We start from the raw sequence: 19,901 nt of genomic DNA on the forward strand, positions 1-19,901 counted from the left end.
CACATGCAGACAATTTGTAAATGCACCACATGTCAACAAAGAAGGTGTACAGTGTGTTACTGTGTGTGAAGCAGCCGTTAACAGCCATAGGAAGTGTTTTTGATCAGGAAGTGATTTTGTAAGCATTTTTATGCTAACATGGGAGTTTCTTACTTATTTCTTACTTATTTGTGCTTTACTGTGTTTTAGTTACACTTTAACAGACTAGGTTGGTGGTTTGGGGTTGACGTGTAGTGCATTGTAATTTTTTTTCATTTAAAATATTGGAAAATAGGTTCTTTCTTAGCATTTCATGCAGAATATCTGATTTTCAGTAATGAAAGATTGATGTTAGGCAGGAGGTGGAAGATATTATTATTATTATTATTCTTACCTGGTCTACAAGGACTATATTCTGTGTACCTGATAGGTTCTATTATTCTTAGTAGGTCTTTTTTTTTAATGAGTAACACATGATTTAATATTATCTGCATAATATCAAAGCATGTTGACTTCTCACATCCTTTACCATCATCTTCTAATTGAAATCTGGAGGGACCTTGCTTCCCTTGCAGCCCTTACAAGTGAGGGATGTTTTCTCTCTCTTACCTCTGGACCTGGAGTTGGAATAGATATCTTCCTTTCTCCTTATTGCCACTCCCAGAGTCGGTTCCCTTCTGACTCACTGTTGTCTCTCTGAAGCTACATCCGTCATAATTCTGGATGATTTCAATATCTAGAGATGATCCTAACAATGCTTTGGCCTTTCACTGTCTTGACCTCTCTTCTCATAAGTTTTCTTTCATGCTTCTTCTAATCTTTGTTTTTTTTACTTGCCTTATTTCTTAATTGTCTTTGGTCCCAAGGATAGGCATATTAAATTTTTGAGATAAATCCATAATTCTTTTCTGTGGGTTACTGCAGAGTAATCTTTAATTAAAACATTTTTAACGATATTATTTCAGAATGCCAGGCAATTTGTCAGAACAAGCAATACATCACAAAAGTCATTTAAAGCCTGTACTTAAAGTCCTTAGAAGGAAGTCATGGGAGCTCTAAATCCACCTGTAAGCATTGCATTTCCTACTGCCAGAAAGGAAGTTAAATTGACACGAGAATAGAGGAACAGAAATGGGAAGTTGCAGGACTCTGTGTTTTGGCAAGAATGTATGGGTAAACTATGATGAAACACCTCTGTGTTCTGCTCCGCTGTAAATTTCTGTGGATGAGTTAAGGGAAAAGGGAAATCTTAGGCAAGTAGTGTGATACGTAGTAGAAAGGAAGGGGAATCTGAAATTGGTAGACTTTGATCCCGTTCTTGGTTAGACACTTACTAACTGTATGACCTTGGTTAAGACATTTAACCTCTCTGAGACTCAGTGTTTTCATCTGTAAAATAGGATTAATATATGTAACACGAAGGATTTTTGTGAGAATTAAATTGTATGTGTGTGTGTACCTGTTAACATTGTGACTGGCACATAGATTCAGCCCAGTAACTCCCTAGGAGTTGAATCTGTTTTCTGAAAAAAGGAAGTGAGCAATAGAATTGACAACTCAGAAAAGAGGAAGATTAAGTCAACTAGACTTGGGTATGAGTAGGGGTTGGGATATTTGTTTCTGTTGGTAGGCTAAAAAAGAAATTGTTCATTATAACAGGAAAAAAAAGTTTAACTATTTTCTTCCATTTTCATAAACCTATTATACCTTTTAAAGTTGGACATTCTGTATTTTAGAATAATAATAATAGGTAAAGTTAATTGAATACATGCTATGCACTATCCTAAGCCTTTTGCATGTAGTAATACATTTAATCCTTACAGCAACCATATCAGGTAGGCACTATTATTATTCTCATTTGTACAGGAAAAAAAATGGCAAGTTATTAACTTACAAGGTAATAGCCAGTAAGTAAGAGTGGGGATTGAAACATATGCTATCTGGATCTAGAGTATATATTCCTATCCACTATGTTGGTACAGCCTTTCTCAAAATCTCAGATATTGAGTAAAGTGAGTGAGTATTGTAAGAAACTCTGATGCTGTGGTGCAGACCACTTGATGTTTTGTAGGAATTTCTTCTGATTGTCCTCTGGTAATTGGACCCTGACCCTGGTGTGATGTAGCTCATGCCATATAAATAACTCTTTCGGGAAGGACTAATCCCAATTTTAGCTTAGTAGAAATTGAGAACATTAGAGGTTCAGCCCTTCAATGCATAATTATTATTTATTGTATCTATTATACTGCCATCTCTTTGTGTTGAATCTGTTTTGTTTTTTGTTTAAAGTGAGGAATATAATCGATAACTCACAAAAGAGAAGTAAAAACTTTGCAGTGAAAACAATATTGCTTTTGCTCTTGTCAGGAAACATATAATCTATGCAAGACTAAAAGACACAATCTACTAGAAGCCGATACAAAACAGTTTATAAATACATGCTACATTTCTAAGTAGAGTAGTTTAGAGTGGGAAAAGAACAGGAATAAGCTGAAGTAATAAAGAAAGCCTTTCCAGAGGAGGTGGGAACTGAGATATGCCTTACAGGTTATGATTTGACAAGGCAGAGAGATAAGACGACCTTATCAGGTGGAAAAAAACAGGAGAATTCAAGGGAATTTCCTAAGACTTTACAATGAGATGAGAAATCTGATCTCCTAACACCTACTCAGATTCTCTTCTGCCTTGACCTCCATGTCCTCTTTTTTAAAATAAATAAAAGTAGAAAAGTGGACTCAATTCTGTCCTGATTCTCTCATACATCTACTGTCCATGGAACAAACAGCTGGCTTTTAAAAAATTCATTCCCTTTTCTTTATGCCCATGTATTTCAGTGGGAGTTGCCCCAGCGAGGGTAGAATTTGGCTGCAGGAGCCAGATGTGGGTTGGGCAATGTCTTTGTGTGCAAACACAAAGTCCTTTATGTACTGACAGATGGCCACCCCCTCACATCGCCATTGGTGTTTCAACCTGTTTAATTGGGAAGGAGTTGGTCTGTGATATCTTAACTTTTCATTTTTCCTTTTGGAATGCATTCCTAATATTTTCCTGATTCACATTTGGACATATGCTCAATAAATGAATGGAGAAATCAGTAACATTTTATCTCAAAAAGGAGTATGCCAGGCCAGCCCCGTGGCTGAGTGGTTGAGTTCATGCACTCCTCTTTGGCGGCCCAGGGTTTCACTGGTTCAGATCCTGGGTGCAGACTTGGCACCACTTGGCCATGCTGAGGCGGCGTCCCACATAGCACAACTAAAAGGACCTACAACTAGAATATACAACTGTGTACTGGGAGGCTTTGGGGAGAAGAAGGAAGAAAAAAAAAGATTGGCAACAGATGTTAGCTCAGGGCCAGTCTTTAAAAAAAGGAGTATGCCTAGTGAGAGCCTGAATCTTTTAACACAGCCCTTAAAATACTACCTGGGCTAACTTTATATGTAAGCAATTATATACTGATTTGAGATCTTTTAATGTATTCATAGTAGGTTAGCGTACAAGGCGCATCATTTTAAACTGTCTCTGTAAGAGAACAAAGAAGTTCTGTAGTGGTGTAATATCCTTTTCTGTAAAACCTATGGTTGCTACTATACAGTGTATTTTGAAATATTTACTACTTTGCATTTTTAATTATGGGACTGTGCCCCAGGACAGAGGGAAAAATTTTACTCATGAAGTAAACTTACGCTGAAATAAATGTCAAACAGAAAGATGACAAAATCTCCATGGCTCACATTCATGAGGCTCTGAAAATTAGCTCTTGTGTAATAATTGGAAGTAACAGCTGTTTTGTAAACTCATTTATTACTTTGCCTATAATTCTGAGAGATCAAGAAAAAGTTATTTGATCACTAGAAACAATTAACAATTGTGGAAAGCTTTGTCATTTTATTCACTCGTTTCGTTTAATAAAGATATTGCATTTGCTAACTATATGTCAAACGACATTATACCTGTGCTCAAGGAACTTACTGTTCAGTGGAAAGATGTAAATGCAGACAAAACATGAGTATTCATGAAGTACACAGGAGATTCAAGGAAGTCTTGAAAGAGGAAGTTGCCTTTAGATTGAGATTTGAAGGGTCAGTAGAAGTTTGTATGACAGACAAGGCATTTTTAGTAGATTGCAGATGGCTCACTATTTCTTGAAGGCAAAGAACACTTGGTAGTGGTGGTGAGGAAGGGTTAAAGAGATGAAACTTTTGTCTGTTTACTGCTCTATCTCTAACACCCAGCACAGTGCCTGGCACAAAGTAACTCAGTAAATACTTGATTAATGAGCAAAATGAATGAATGAAGAATAAACAGGGCCAGACCATGAAGGGCCTGATATGCCATACAAATTAGTTGATTCATTGGAGAATATCGAGTAAGAAGTGACATCGAATTTGCTTTTTAGAAAAATTACTCTATCAGAAGTCTGGTGGATAGAGAGAGTGAGCTCAGGTAAGGAGTCTAGTGGGAAGGCTATTGTAACAATCCAAGCAGGAGAAGTTAAAGGCCTGATCTAAGGCATCAACATTGGCATTGGCAATGGGAGAGGAGGGAACCAAAGTAAGAGATATTTCGAAGATAAAATCTACAGGACTAGATGGTTGATTGTGTGTATAGAGTGAGGAGAGAGGGAGACGACTCCCATGTTTCTTTCCGGCTCGAGCACATGAGTGAAGAGAGATTCCATTAACTAGATAAAGAGTACAGGTAGATAAGCAAGTTGGAGGGAGATGATGTTGATGTTAGATTTCAAGCATGTTCATTTTGAAGTGACTGGGACATTCAGATAGAGATGTCTGGTAGACAGTTGCATATATATTGTGTGCCAAACTTAAGATGTCTTCTAAACTAGCATATTTTTATGCTATATTTTTATGCTAGTTTAGAGGAAAACAGAACAAAGCCTCATAGCTTTAATTTTATTTACAAATAACTTTATTTTATATCCCAATTATTGTTCTTGCAATTATAATAATCTCCAGTTTGCTACCTTTTTTTTGTATACTTCAACATTTTTTTTCCTTGAAGGTAGAATTTTACAAGGTAGCCATCTTAGTCCAAAGCAGGTAACTGATCTCAGCCTTTATCCTGTCGTGGTTCATTTGTTTCAAGAAATATTTGTACAGTGCCAAATCATTTATGTCTTAGAAGATATTTTAAGCACGTTTAAGTTCATGGTAAAATAAATTAGGCTAAAATTTGAATGTTAATAAATGACCAAACAGGGGCTTATTCAGAAAAAGGCACTGAGTGCATTGTGGTTTAAGTATAAATAATGCATGTCTATTACAGTTTGGTAAGCTCCGTGTGTTTTTCAGTGCATTTCTATCTTAAATACTCCACTCAATATTTTCTGCCCTCTTGGTCCTCTAATTATTAAGTAGACATCAGCTGTAGTCAAATGAATGAAAAAAAAACAAAACGCTTTTCTCCCCCCAGCTGTTGGTGACCTTTGTGAACATTAACATAACATGTCACAGTGAATTGACATAGTTGCTGTTGATCAAACATGTTACTTTGCCTAAACCATATTGTAGACTCCTCTACTTGTTCCATTTTATTAAGCCACGTTAGTCCAGTTTTGAATTTTTAAAACAAATATTTTAAAGTTAAAGTTTTGTTATCGATAATATTAAAAGATCATTTATTTTGCTTCTTCTGAAAGGCTCCTCCAAATCTGTAATTCTATATATGCTAATAGTACAAATAATTGAGTTCAGATAAATGTAGTATTTGGTACCAAGATATTTATTTGTTCAACAAATTATGTGCAGGATACTTTAATATACCTTGTGGAAAATAAGTAAGACAGTAGGAAGACCAAAGGAGCTTCTGGTCTAGTAAGATCACTAAGAAATACATATAAATAATTATAATGCAAAGTAAAAATTGACCCACATCCTAAAATATAAAGATAAAATGTTAAGGAGGTTGAGAAACTGGGAGATATTTATAGCTGGAAAAATCAGAGATGGTTTCATTGAGGAGATAGCTTTTGACCTCAGTTTTGAAAAAAAGGAAAGGATTTAGATATACAGAAGCGGAAAAGGTGGGAAAGGACATTACAAAACAGGAAACAGCAAGATTAACGTCTCAGAGATGTGCTTACACAGGATGTAAGGTGGAAAAGGAATGGGGACAGAGCAGATAAATCTGGCAAATCCTGCTGGGATCAAGTACAGAGGGCCTTAAGGGCCAGACATGGTTTGGATTTTATTCATGAAGCAATTATTTTTTGAAGGTTGGTGCCTGAGCTAACATCTGTTGCCAATCTTTTTCTTCTTCTTCTTCTTTTTCCCCCCAAAGCCCCCCAGTACATAGTTGCATCTTCCAGTTGTAGGTCCTTCTGGCTGTGCTATGTGGGATGCCACCTCAGCATAGCCTGACGAGCAGTGCCACATCCACATCCAGGATCCAACCCAGCGAAACCCTGGGCCGTGAAAGCGGAGCGCGTGAACTTAACCACTCGGCTCCGGGGCTGGTCCCCGTGAAGCAATTTTTAAGCAGAAGAAAGATTAACACTGTGTTCTAGCAGGAGCAGAATGGGAGGGTATAAGCAGGGGAGAGGGCCTAGTGAGGGCCAAAATTGGAGTACTAATAGTGAGAAGGGAGAGAATATTGAGAGAATAGCGAAGAGTGAGAATGGTGCTATGCCCCATGGTAGCAGTGTTTCTGTGCATCATTCCCGAGAAAGTTTGTGATTTTTGCATTGATATATGCACACAAATCTAAAGGTAGTTTGTATTTCTAAGTTGAATTTCGAGAATTGCTCAGTCCCAGGGTTCCTTCTCAGGCCCATCCCTCTCAGTGTGCTTCCCGTTCTTCCTTTGCTGTGGGCTGTGGGAATTGAATCTGCTTTCCTATGCTTCAGCAGTTGCTACCATCCACTGTATCCCATGGGACTTTTATTCCCTCATAGGCGTTGCTGCTGAGCAGCAAGTGGTGTCCCCATCCCCATGTTCTTTCTATGTTGCTAAAAATAAATCCAATCCAAAGGCTCTTTACCTTTTGAGTTTTGAAAATTATTCATCTTTATAGAGAGGCCTGTGGGACTGGCAAATATAATAGATATGGGAAAGTTGAAAGTTTATATGACTGACAAAGTTTTCCACAAACAGACTTCAAATATAGGTATACCTCTTTTATTTTTCCAGTTAGTCACTCTGATACTCATATGCCTCAGTAGCACAAATCCAGTGCCCTCCTTTTTAGGCAACCCATTCTCCGACAATTAATTACTAATTTCCCCATAACTCTGGGAGTCAATCCTCCTCTGATGCTAAACGTCAAGGGAACGTGCTTCCGATCAGTTTGCTGATGTTCTTGTTTCTCATTCTTACATGGGATTACTGGGTTGAGGCCTGGCCCTGAACCACCAGACAGATGATACTTGCTCACTAACGTCATGATGCTCTTACTCGTCCAGGATTATTGACAGCAATTGTTCTTGGGGGGATGAACCCCGTCCCTTACTGCCAAATTCTTTCAAGGACACTCGAAATTGGGGCTCCAAAGTTACAGATCTTAACAATCAGCTCATTCAGTTTAAATGATTTATCAGTTTAACTGATTGAAGTGATATTATTCTCATTTTATAGATAAAGAAATGGACTTGAATAATTTGGCCCAAAACAAACAAATAGTAAGTGGCAAAAACACTCAAATCAACACCTCTCTGACTATACTGCCTTCAGTAGGCCCCAGGGTTTGTTAATTGAGAGACTGAACGTCTGCTTATTTTCCAGCTAAGTGTATAACCATCCCAAGTTTTGCTACCATACAGATTATTAGCATGAAAAATTTTCCTTTGAGTGATCAAGATAACATCATCAGTAATAAGTCAGGTGAGTATCATATACTCCCTAATATGATGACATGAGGAAGGCACGTTACTTCTGTGATATTCTTCCTCAAAATTTGTTACCTTGGTCTAATCATGACAAGACATCGACAAACCTAAATTGAGGAACATTTTACAAAATGCCTGACCAGTTCTCTTCAAAAGCTTTAAGTCAGAAAAGACAAGGAAAGACCAAGAAAATGTCAGATTGGAGGAGGCTCAGGAGACGTGACGAATAAATATAAGGTGATATCCTGACTTGGATCCTGGAACAGAAAAACGACCTTGGTGGAAAATTTAGGGAGCTCTGATAAAGTCCATAGTTCAGTTAATAGTATTATAGCAATGTTAATTTTCAGTCTTGATGAATATACCATGGTTACATGAGAAGTTAACATTAGGAGAAGTTGGGTGAATGGTATGTTAAGAACTCTCTGTACTATCTTTACAACTTTTCTTTAAATCTAATATTGTTACAAAATAAAAAGTCAGTCAGTCTGACCAAATAACAGTCAATCATTGAATATGGATTGTCTTACTGTCTTGTTATGAGGACAAAGTTGGTCCTAATGGTAATTCTTAGCCTTGATCCTGAAGAGGAATCAGGATAAGGAAATAAACTTACTTTGCTGCCATGAAGACCTGCCATTTTAGATGTAGGACATTGTGGTTGGAATATGCAATCGAATTCATGGCCTATTTTAATGTTTTAAATATCTTTTCTCTAAAGTTTTAAAAGAATAGCTCCTAAAAGTTACGTTAGTAGACTTGGCCTGAAATAGAAGGACACTTGTTCCCACAGAGAAGGCTTTGTCTGCCCCTGTGTCCCTTGAAAGAAAATTAAATCAGCATGACTTTTTCCATTTCAGATGGCTTTTTTCATAGCAAGAAATATGTTTCCTAGAGGGTAGAGAGAAATATGGGACCGTTCATCTTTTTTTCTCCTTGGGTTTGATTTCCACTCAAAATATCTAAATTTGTCAATCCCAGAGAGAGATTTGGACTTGAAGTTTCTCCGGATTTCCTATAAAAATGGACATAAGTGCTTCAGCCCTGATTATCTTGACATTCAAAGTGTATAGAACTAGTTTAAGAATTATTAATTTCATTACTATGGTTCTTTATATATTAAATGAATTCTCTGGTATTATATATTCCATGTGTTTCAACAATTCAGGTTTTTCAAGCTTGCTTCTGCGTTTATAAATTGGTAGTTTTCTATGGACTCTTAAAAACTAATATTTGTTAAGTCATTTACAATTAATAGTATTCTTTTCTCCTGTACATTTTCTCATTTGATTCTAACAACAACCCTGAGAGATAGGTAAGGATGATTATCCACCAAATTACAGATGAGAAGTAATAATGAAAAGTTTACATGATAAGCCCATGCTTGGATATTTATAAAATACCAGAGCAAGAAGAGTTAATTCAAGCTTTTCTGATACCATATCCCATGTTCTTTCCGTTACATTAAACTCCCATGGCATTCAGTTCTCAGTTAATATGTGCTCCTATGCTTGAGATCAGGAGTTCTTAACCTATGAGGAGGGAAGCACATGAAATGTAATGGTGAATGTGTACACTTTTCTGTGGAGAAGGTCTATAACATTCAACAGATTCTCAAAGAGATCTGAGATACCATCAAGTTTAAGAAGTTTTATTCTACATACCATACAGGAAGGACATAGATACTCTTCTCACATTGCCAAAAGCAGTAATGAAAATATGGCTCATATCATCAATAACAGAATCTCTTCCATCTTTTCTGCCAATTCCTAACACATACACTATGACCATTTCTTTAGTTGCTTTACTTTTGCTGGTCTTGAGTTGATATTTTAAAGTGTTTTACAGTTGAATAGAATGTCTAGTAAAATAGATACTATAGATATTTGAAATAAAAGTTTTTTCAGGGAAATGTATTAACTTTCTTGACTAAACTGTTCATCTAAGGAAGCTGTATAATCCAGGAGAGGCGGCAAGAGGAACAGAAGGAAATTAACATTTAATGAACTCTGTTAAACTTCTATGCTTAATATTTTACACATGTAACCTCACTGACTTCTCAGAAAAACTTAGTTGTCTTGCTCTTAGAGGCTGAGTTACTTAGCAATACATATTAACTAATAAATAATTGATAACTAATAAATGGCTAATAACTAATTAATAAATGGCAGAACTTAGAACTCAAGTCTATCTGACTCCAAAGCTCTCCCCACTGTACCCTGAAATAGAATGGGCAAGATTGGATGTGGCAGCGGGAGTCTCAATGTAAGTGCAGGTCTGGGTGTGAGTGAGCATGGTTCATCCTCCTAGGACTGGCCCATGAAGACGTAAATCCAGAAATCAGATCTGGGCTGCAATGAAAAGAAATATTTCATGGAAGAAGGCAACATGAAGTAATGGGAGTATCTACAAAGAATCATTTGAAAGACAAGAATTAGGGCATTATGAATATCAAAACTGAGTCTACCTGACTGGCTGGGGCTTAAATGGCAGGCATTCGACATGTGGGGGATCTGAAAGCAAGTGTCATGGACCTAACCATTGGGGTGGGAAGTGGAGAAGCAGGGCAACTGGGACCAGGAGCCAGGGATCAAGAAACTAGGGACAATACTTGTAATGCAGCCATTGAGAATATAGGGGACTAAGGTCAAAAGAACCAGTAGCAAATGGGACTTAATGACAGACAGATCACTGAGGTTGATTGCCTTAAATATTCTCTTCTGAGGTCAGAAATGATGTCAGATTAAGTGTTCAGTGCTAAGCCCAGAAGTGGAAATTAAGCAGCTTTACCAGTCAGAGCTAGAAGTATAAAAAGTAGAGAGTGAAATAAGTGCAGTGATATTTTCTCAGTTAATTTAATGCAATAGTTCTCCAAGGATGGTCCCCAAACTAATATCAGCGTAACCTGGGTATTAGTTAGAAATACAAATTCTTGAGCCCAACCCCATGCCTGTTGAATCAGACATTCTGTATGTTACATAGTAACGGATATTATAATTTTAGATAGTGTGGCTAGCCGAGGCCTTGTTAAGAATGTAACATTTGAATAAATAACAAAAAGAAGTAAGGGAGCATGCCATATGGATTCCCTGGGGGAAGGGTATTGCTAATAGAGGGAACAGCAAGCCAGGGTCCCTGATGCAGAAACATGCCTGGCATATTGGAGCAAAAGCAAAATGAGTGTGGCTAAAATGATGAAGGAAGTAGGGGTTAGGGGTCAGGGGGTGCTAGGTAAAGCAAAATACATAATTAATATTCAGAGTACTGCTCTTTCAACATAGCTATGTTTTTGAAAATTTTTATTTGAAAACTTTAGGAAAAATAAAACTATAGTAATTAAGACAGTGTTATATTGGTTCAGAGATAGACAAATAGATAAATAGAACCAAAAAGAAAGCCTAGAGCAACCCACGTGCATAAAGACATTTGACATGGGCAGACGAGGTACCACAGCTGAGGGATAGAAGTAAGGACTTTCCAATGAATTGTGCTGGAGCCTTGGTTATCTATAAGGAAGAAAGCAAGATTGGGCCTCCAACTTACGTAGATGCAAATATAAAGTTCTAGTGGATTAAAGATGTAAATGCGAAAGGCAAAACATAAAGCTTTTAGGAAAGCATCTTAATGACCTTGAGGTGGAGAAAGAATTCTTCAACAATAACATTACTCTACTAGCAATACTTGTATAGTTTTTTACCGTATGTCAGGCACTGATCTACATGCTTGATACATATTAACTGAGTTAATCTTCACAACAAACCTACAAGAGAGATACTATTATTTTCTCCATTTTACAAGTGAAGAAACCAAGGCATAAAGAATTTAAGTAACTTACTTAAGGTCATATGGCTAGTAAGTGATGAAGCCAGGATTTGAATCCAGGTAGTTGAGCTCCAGAGTTCCTATCTTAACACTTTGTGAAACTATAAAACTTTAAAAAGAGTGGAAAAACCAGCCACAAACTGAGAGAAGGTAATTGTAGCGCGTTAAACTGACAAAGGATTGCTTTTCCAGGAATATATAAAGAACGTCTACAAATCAATATCGAAAATACTTGGGCAGACTCTATAGAAGGGGAAACTGAAATAGCCAATAAGCATGAAAACATGTTCCATCACGTTAATAATCAAGGAGAGTGCATTTAAAACCGCAATGTGAGACCGCTTCAAGCTGCCAGATTGGCAAAAACTTAAAAAGCTGATGATGTCAAGTGTTGGTGAGGATATAGAGCAATAAGACCATTATTCCATTGGAAATAGGAGTGTAAATTGTTACCACCACTTTGAAAAAGGCGGGCATTGCCTAGTGAAGTTGATCATGCACAGACTCTATTACGCAGCAGTTCCATTCCTTGCTATATACCCTAGAGAAAAGCATGCTCATGTGTGCCAGAAAACATGTGTAAGAAACGCTTCACGAAAGCGTTATCCACAATGCCAAATGGAAACAAACCAAATGTACAGCAGAATGAATAAATAGGGTTATAGTCATGTGGTGTAATATAATATGGCAGTAAAACATGAATGACTACAGCTATACAAATTTACATTGATGAATCTCAAAAACAATACTCTTGGCAAAAAAAAAAAAAGTACATTGAAGAATACATAATGATGTTTTTAAATATAAAGCTAAGAGCAGGCAAAACTGTATGATATATTATTTAGTAATGCATACAGAGATGATAAAACTCTTAAAGAACTAAAGAATGATTAAAACTTAGTTGCTTCTGGGGCAAGAGAAGGAGATGCAGTTGCCCCAGAGGAAGGCCGTACAAGGAGCTTCAGATGTCTTGCTAGTGGGTATCAAAGTGTTGAGTTTATTATTCTTTAAATTATATTGCCTTTAATTTATCTACTTCTGAATGAACGATGTATTTCACAATTTAAAAATGAAGATTAAAAAAGCTTTGCAAAGTTACATCAATAAAGCTGTCGGGGGGTGGGAGAAGCTTTGCAAGGAAACTGGCTGGAATAGGGGCATTTGCAAATAGCTAGATACAGGTAGAAAACTAGAGCTCCCACATCTTAGAATTGTATTGAAACAGATCAGAAGCAATATCTCATTTCTTTGGCAATTATTTTAAAATCCCATTCATCAGAGGAGATATTTAAATGACTGGCAGTTGAGTCAGGAGAAGATTAACATGAAAAGCTTCTTCTAGGAGTGCTGCAAGTCTGTTAAGATGAGCACATTAAATCCTTCTGGCTGCTTTTATTAAGTTATATAATTATAGATTACCTCTACGTACTTGCCAAAATAATTACAAAAGAAATGAGATATTGCTTCTGATCTGTTTCAATACAATTCTAAGATGTGGGAGCTCTAGTTTCCTACCTGTATCTAGCTATTTGCAGATACCCCTATGCCAGAATTAGACCTAGGTTCTAATTCTGATTATCCTCTGGCTGTGTGAGCTTGAAAATTGAGTCAGTTCACAATTGCTGAAGCTCTACCAATTGGGGATTTGGAAGTATTAATATTTTACCATATATGGAGCTACTAATATTTAGAAGAAACTTGAATATGTAATTTCAGCTAATTTTCACAATCTTTTGAAATAAGGATTATTATTATTTTTCAGATATGAAAACAACTCGCCCAATAATCAAATAGCTACAAAGTGGTAAAGCTGACACTAGTGAATGTCATAGAATTATTGTAAGGACTAAATTCAGTAATATAAACATTGCTCTATGCACCTTCTTTGTAACCCCATGGTAGGAACTCAGTAAATGTAAATATTGCCTCCTGACCACTCTACTCCCTGCAGGGTTCAGAAGGCAAAGGCTTCGTACTTGGATTTAAATGGCTTGGTCCTCAGCACTGTCAATATCAACATTCTCAGTTAAACGGGTTTTTGTTTGCTCACCTGGAAACTAAGCCACCACTTATGCTGTCATTTCTCTGAGAAAAGGAGTTCTGGATTCTAGGAAGTACAAGTTAATTTTTGGAACACAGCACGTACACAAATCACATATTAATAATTACCCTTTCACTAAGCAAACCTTTTAGAGTGGTTATAGAAGAATACAAAATGTTAGCATATTTGAGAAGCATCTTCTTGTCAAGATGATACTGGAAGCTTATGCTTTTTCTCTTTTCAAAATGACTTTTGAAATGCGAAAATCTCTATCAAATAGTGGAGTAATTGTGTGGGTTTGAGAATTCTTATGGCTGTATTTCTTCCATTAAAAAAAAGTGAAGAAAGTAAGAAATAACTTTCCTAGTTGTATTAAGTTAGCATTCCCAAGTTGTGGCTCTGGAAATATGACACTTTTTATTTTTTTGCCGTTAAGTGTTACTTCTGACTTTTCAAATAAACTTTTAAATTTGATTTTGGTAAGATCAGCTATCAGAAAATATTTTTGCACTTAGGCAATACCTTTTTTGAGTATTAAGAATTTCTGTCTGAATATGGATTTCCTCTAAAAATATTTTAGACTATTTGCCCTCAAAAATACAAGGAATGTTTAGCATAATAGCCCAATGTTTTCAACAATAAAGCTATCTTTTTTTCCTCCAGAAAAGGAGCTTTGCTCATTGCATAATGGTCTTTTCCACAATTGTAGAAAGACAGAGGAACACTAAGTGCAGATGGTCTTTTGCCAAAATGTCCAATTATTGAGTTTCTTTCATAACAAAAAAGGAGAAGCTGTTTTTCTCATTACCTTTACAAAACCATGACCCAAACATGAAATGAAGAATTTTTAAAAACTTTTCATTTTGTTTATTTCCCATGTAAAAGCTTTTTCTGGTTGGAAAAAGTTTTTCTAGCTGCCTTTTAATATTATTTTTAATATATTGAGAGAGTTTATAATCAGTAATTTTCTGGTAATGTCAGACCCTATTTTAACTAGTAGTTTCAATCTCTTCATAAACTAAATTGTTTTTAGTTATTAAAAAAGAGGGAGAAGAAAGTCGATACGTTTAGTTATCTATTTTTTTCTGTTTCTTGTTCTTTCCATGTCAGAGTGCCAACATGTAAACTGTTTTAGGAAGAAGGCAGGAAGAAAAGCAAGACTTCTGAATAAATTAATTTCCCTTTATTAGAACTCTATCTTTTTAGCTATTCTGTGACTCCTTGAGTTAAAATTGATAACATGATATCGAAATGTATGCCATTCACACATAAGTTATATCTTGTAACTCTTAGGAATAAAATAGACAATGTTTTTGATAACAAAACATGCCAAGACATTCGACAGTCAATGTTTTTGATAACAAAACATGCCAAGACATTTGACAGTCAATGTTTTTGATAACAAAACATGCCAAGACATTTGACAATTTAGAAAATTAAATCAATTAACTAGCTGGGACAAAAGCACATCGGGTCTCGCTGGCTTTGGTCTCACCTAATGGAGGATTTTGCTGATCCTTTCCCTTCTCAGTTTTGAAGTTTTCTTTCCAAAAACTGTTTCTACCATAGGTCCATAACCTGCTCTCTTTTCCTAGCCACAATTTTTGCTCCAAACTAGTAATTACCCCATAAATTTTTGCCATTTTTGTAGGTTTGTTAACAGAATTTTAAAAGGAAATAATTTAGTCTTGTCTGTCTTTGCCTAGTAAAGATTCTAACCCAGTCTTCTTACAATTCTCATAAAAAATTCAAGATCTAGGACCATTATCATCATCTTCGTAGTTCTTTCGTTTTTGATGCTGATTATGTGCTGGACACTGTGCAAAGTACCCTGCATATGCAGTCTTTAATTTTCACAATAACTACTGCAAAGTTTGGTATAACTGTCTTCATTTTACAAATGAGAATACTGAGTCTAAGATAGAATAAGTACTTGGTCCCAGCTAGTTACTAAGCAGAACTGGAATTTGAACCAAGCTCTCTGTGTCTCCTCAAGCTATGAATTTTCCATAGACCCTGATACCTCCCTTCCTGTGTTCTACCCTTCCCACCCTAGTCAATGTGAGTATAAAAAGGGAAATTCTGAAGATTCTACACTCACTCATCTTAACTGAAACAAAATCTTTAAAAAGACATTTTGGTTAGTAGTTGTGTGACATAAATATGTACCATATCTTGAGATGATACACCACTGAATTTCCTTTTGAAAAAATAATAACTTCATGTCAAATATATATTTGTTTACATTTTAAGAGATAATTTTTAAGTGCTAAAACCTTGTAATAATTGTTCACACCTATAAGTGTGATAAATTCTATAACTGAGCACCAACACCATATGAAAATCTGAGAATTCTGTTTGGGATAATTTAAGAAATGTGTAGTATATGCTTAGTTATACTTAGTACAGCTTAGTTCCACAATGCTGGTGCTTCCTTTATAAATAATTTTATATTCTTCTTTCTGATATAATTCTCCATGCTACAACTAACTCATGTCTGTAAAAAGTAACACCAGATGAGAAAATTCTATCTTAAATTCTTTGTTGGTTGATCCCAGTAGTATAGATTTCTGCCTTCTATTCAAAATCCAGTTCTGCGTCCTTTTCTCCAGATATGAACCTGCGAGTCTTTGATTCTTTTCATTCAAACCTATGGATAAGCATAAGTGGTCTGTTAACAGGCCTTTTGGTTCCTTTTTTTAAAATTTCATTGCATTTATATCATTGACCTTTGCTTCAAAAAGCATTCAGCAGTCTTTAACAGAGGGAGACCATGAAAGGGGGTGTTGTAAAGGCTATTCTATGAAGGAAGTCACACAGGGAAAGCTTTATATTTGCTGAGTGCTTTAATTCTTATACATGCAGAACTTGGCCATGGGCCATGAGTCATGGGATGGAAAAGCTCTGCTAGTGCAGCCTCGCAACCAAACTTTCCTACTCCCTTCTGTAGATTTTTAAAAAGAGAAAAAAAGCACCTCCTTTCCTGTTGTTTTAAAATCTACCCAGGAAAAGTGAAGCCTGGTATCTAGGCTAGTCAGCCAGTTTATCAAGATTCAAAAAGCCACTCAAGGATTTTATTTTTTTAATTAGCAACTAAGGATCATATTCTCCAGGGAGAAAGATCCCTGCTTAAATCAGTCTTTTAGTGCTCAGAGCAGAATTATGGAGGGAAAGTCTACTTACAGGAATAGCAACTACTTTGAGAGCACTGGTTATATTGTGGTTGTGAGATGTTATTAAGTGATTAGGCATTCCGAGATAATACTATTTTCTTGTAGCTGGTGGGTTGGGCAAACTCTGTCATTAAAAGTAACTATTTATTCTTCTCTCTACCAAATAATCTAATGTCTATAGAGAAATGAGGACAAAGCATATTTTTATTAACACTTTAAAAGCCTTGGAAATTGGTGAATGAACGTTGTTAGACATTCTTTGAAAGATACATTATATCCTTGATAATTTTCTGACAGTATAGCGAGACTTAAATGGACTCGTTGTTTATTGTGGCCATAAGATATTCTTGAACTTCATATTTAATGAATACAGATTTACTTTGCTAGATCTTTACATACCTTGAGGTATTCTTGTGTAAGACTGTGTATATTTGTGTGTGTGTGGTGGGGCGGGAGGTTCTTTTGTTTTCTTTTTTGCAAAGTTACTTAAGAGATATGCTTGGTAATGTAAATTTCTGTTGCATATTTAAAATCAATGCTCATCTTCTATACTATGATCAGTACAAATTTTAATTAAGCTTTAACTAAGCATCAAAATATTTGGGCTTGAGTCTCTGAGAACCTTAGACTTTGCTAGGCTGCATTTTCTATTCGAGCAGTTAAGAACTCTCAGCTTTTGTCAAGGAAGCCCTGAAATTTACTAACAGTGAAAAAAGAGACCGGAGCTTATTCTGGGCAAGGCAGAAACAGTTCAGTGGGGTCAGAACCTAAATAAATGGTGAATTGTGGTGTCTTTAAAATGAAGCTGGATCTATAGAATGAAGAATCTATCGACTCTGTAGAATGAAGCTAGATACCCAAGTAGATCTCAAATTATTTGGCAGGCAAATTTCTTGTACAAATTTAGAGTCAAACTTAGGGAGAGGTACGTAGCATGGTACAGAGGTTGTAGTGTGGCTTTGTATAAAGAAACCTGACTTGCTAGGTGTGGGCAATACCTTTAACATCTCTGAATTCCCACAATAGTAAAATGAGGATTATGACTTCCACCTAACAGGCTTATTTTAAGGATTAGAGAGAATATATATTTATTGACATAGGCCCTCAATAAATGATGGCTCATTGTTTTTATCATCGTCATCATCACTTCTGCTTTCAGATACCTCCAATTTACATTTTCTGTGTAATTGTTTGTTAGTCAAGAAATTGCTTAAACTAATACACTAGACAGCTTTAAGATAGGAATACAGAGTTTGATAGGTGACTTCTCAGGATACAAGGCTTTGAGATATGTACAGTATAGATTATTTACATAAGCCTGGCTTTTTTTCCCCTCTAGACTGGCTTTGTTTGAGTAAAGCCCTAAAAATATCCCATGTGGAACTGTTTTTCTAATTTTCTACTCCTTTCTGGCATACCCTTGGATAGTGCAGAGAATCTTAAGTGGCAGAGAGAAGTAAACTTTAACTCTAGTTACTCAAAATAGTTTTTAGGAGTAGAGGGCAAAAGCCTCATTATTTAGCCCAGGGGATGCTGGTGAACAGAGAAGCACATCTCAAATAATCCTTAGGTTTGTATACCACAAGTAGAATACACATGGTTGAAAGTTCCTTTACTTCCATTCTGCAAAGTTCAACCCAGAGTTCCAATAACTCTCAAATTTAGAGCTTCTATTTTTATTACAGAAATAGGAATATGGGAAGTAGTAAGGAATTACTTTAACTGATATGTGTAAGAGCTGTGTAAGTATTAACAATTTTAGCTTGGGCTCCTGAACTAAAATCAACAACCCCATAGGGGCTCATTATTGGGAGCTGAATCTCTAAAAAATAATAATAATAATTGAAGAGAAGTTCTATCTTATATTGTCTCACATCCAATATGACTGTGCCAAAAGCTACTCAGATGAAGTCTAAAAATTTGAGGTTCAGTATGAGCAACTAAAGAAGAGTCACATTGTTTGAAAAAAGGGAAAGTACTTTAGGTGTTCTGAGAACCCTAGTGATTAGTGTAGCCTTTCATTTTTCTTTTTCCCTCCCAGTGCTTAACTCTAAAATTCAGTTTATGTATTTATTGAGCATTTATTTATCAAGCATATATTAAGTGCTTACAACAAACTGGTACTATGCTAGAGTCTGAGGATACCAAGATGGCTAAGATGTGGTCCCTGGATTCAGGAAACTCACCAAGTAAGATGTATGAAATGAAAATAGTTATAGTACATTATCCCTAAGCTTGTGCTAGGTCTTGAGGACAATAAAAAAAACCCACAACATTTGGCCTTCCTCAGATCTTTAACAGTCTAGTTAGAGAAGCAAGGCTTGCATATATGGAAGAATACAGAACAGATCATAATTAAGATTAAAATGTATGGTATAGATGTGAAGTCAAGAAGCTAAGAGATCTCTTCAGACCAGTCAGGGAAAAGTTTGATGGAAAAAGATGAGCCTGAAAGCAGGAGAATTTTTGACAGGTGAAGAGGAGGAAGGCCATTCTAAGAGGGAGGATTGTAGAAGGAATAATAACACTAAGAGATATTTTGAAAGGAAAATTGACAGAAATTGGTGATATATTGGATATGAATCAGTGACTGTAAGAGCATGGAGTAGAGGTAGAGGAGTTGAAAATCACAGCAAAGGTTTACGTTTACTGATTGGAGAGAGAGGGTATTGTTGATGTAATGGACATCTAAGAAAAGAAAATAGATTAACAGGAAGAGTTGGGTTACTAAACAAAATATTTTTCTTACTTTAGATTTTTAGTCTTTTTGAGTCGACAATCTAGAATTTTTATATGAATTTAATCCAGAAAGCAACAGAGGTCTCCACTATAGTCATATTTACTTAATTGTAAATTCTAGTTTAATTACCAGAAATATTATTTCAAAAGAGCCTGGACCTAAAGTAGAAAATTGTATCAAGTTTGCAGCATCTAAATGGATATTAGCTTTCACATTCATTAAGATCTTAGTATTCATATTCTTCAGCCGGAAGCTAGGTTGGATGAAGGCTAGGTGGTGCTTCTTCTCTTCCCCAGATTGGGC

The 19,901-nt window shown here is 36.0% G+C and overlaps 1 protein-coding gene across 1 annotated transcript in view; it reads left to right on the top strand.

Annotated features, from left to right (window-relative positions):
* The window catches only part of MEGF9 (multiple EGF like domains 9), an 81,830-nt gene that overhangs the window by 45,838 nt on the left and 16,091 nt on the right, over positions 1-19,901 (top strand). The gene's annotated exons all lie outside the window — the stretch shown is intronic.

This window comes from Equus asinus, chromosome 10 (assembly GCF_041296235.1).
Source record: "Equus asinus isolate D_3611 breed Donkey chromosome 10, EquAss-T2T_v2, whole genome shotgun sequence".
Classification (NCBI taxonomy): Eukaryota; Metazoa; Chordata; class Mammalia; order Perissodactyla; family Equidae; genus Equus; species Equus asinus.